Genomic DNA, 803 nt, shown 5'->3' on the forward strand with positions numbered 1-803 from the left:
TCATGATGACTGTCGACAATAATACGTGTTAGCGTTGAAATCAATATAGCGACCTTTCTAAACGAGTTACGTATGAGGCGTGTACTCCGCGGGATTCCTCTTTCGCAGTTGGATGATGATTTATTGCATGCCCTCTCAAACAGTTACTAGCCTGCTCATTTAATGAGCTATGCTATACATGTTGTTCATTCTAGAATTTTTGGTACATCTCCTTAACCTTTATTGCGATAGCAATTATATGGACACTTCAACCGGATTTCTGCCGGATTTCGCCGTAGCCGTCGCCGTCGTCGTCGCCGTAGGTTCCGTATAGATAAAATCTTCACCGCGCGCAGTATGCCCGAGCGGAAGCGTGCTGGGACGCGCGCTATCACGGAGAGCGAACGCACTCAATCTCCCACGCGCAAGCAACGAAGCGGAAGCCAGCGCCGGAGGGAGCGGGGGGGGGGGGGGGGGGGCGCACTTTTCCTCTGCCAACAACCGCGCTCGCCGCACCGTCTCTTAAACTCCACACGGCTCTGACCTTATGCACTATGCGTTCGCCGCTCAGTTTCTGTTGAAGCGATAGACCGCACGTACCTTCGCCCGCTGCTGCCAGCGTTTTGACAGTCGTTGTCTGCAGTCATGCGGTGTGATCTATTCATGTTTGTTTGTGCGCGCTCACACCACGCTTGTTCATTCAGTTAGTAATAGTCGGGCCACATTTTCCAACGCACGCTACACATGTAATGCTGCCCGGATCGGCAGTGCAGCGCTACAGGTGTGTCCCTTCGCACGCGCGCTGCCCACGGGAAGCGCTTCTC

The sequence above is a fragment of the Dermacentor silvarum genome, chromosome 1 (assembly GCF_013339745.2).
Source record: "Dermacentor silvarum isolate Dsil-2018 chromosome 1, BIME_Dsil_1.4, whole genome shotgun sequence".
Taxonomy (NCBI): Eukaryota; Metazoa; Arthropoda; class Arachnida; order Ixodida; family Ixodidae; genus Dermacentor; species Dermacentor silvarum.